This window comes from Aphanomyces invadans (genome assembly GCF_000520115.1).
Source record: "Aphanomyces invadans strain NJM9701 unplaced genomic scaffold supercont1.21, whole genome shotgun sequence".
NCBI lineage: Eukaryota > Oomycota > Saprolegniomycetes > Saprolegniales > Verrucalvaceae > Aphanomyces > Aphanomyces invadans.
In genome coordinates, this window is record NW_008580166.1 from 717,239 (window position 1) to 717,760 (window position 522).

Sequence of the window (522 nt, forward strand, 5' to 3'; positions counted from 1 at the left end):
GTACGGTATACCAAGCTCACTCGCAACAAGTGGAGGAAGCCGATGATACGCCCACGCCAGTGATCGACAGCTTCTTCAGTCAAGGAGGCAACGCATCCCTCACGACCATGTCAAACTTTACTCTGGCCGAGGTCGAAACAATTTGGGCCGTAGTCGAGCCCGCCATGGTGACAAGCTGGACTATGGGACGAGGCCACAAGTCAAAAACCTCACCAAAGGATGCATTTTTCATACTGCTTCTCCAGGCGATGAAAAGAAGAGAAATTACATTTTTGTCGGAGTTCAATTTGCTGTTTATTTGCCGAAATTCGCTGGAATTTTGCATTCATAGTTTCGATTAAAATATCGTTGTGTTTTGGGGTATTCCAGGGAACGAAGGAAATCCTTCCCCCGTGGTACTACACCTTTTCCCAATGTGAGTACGGTTTCCAAGCAAAGTGGAATAGATTTTGATGTGAGCTATTATTTAAGATTGAAAAGTTTTCGGACACGAAATTTCCATTCAAAACAAAATGATTTCCA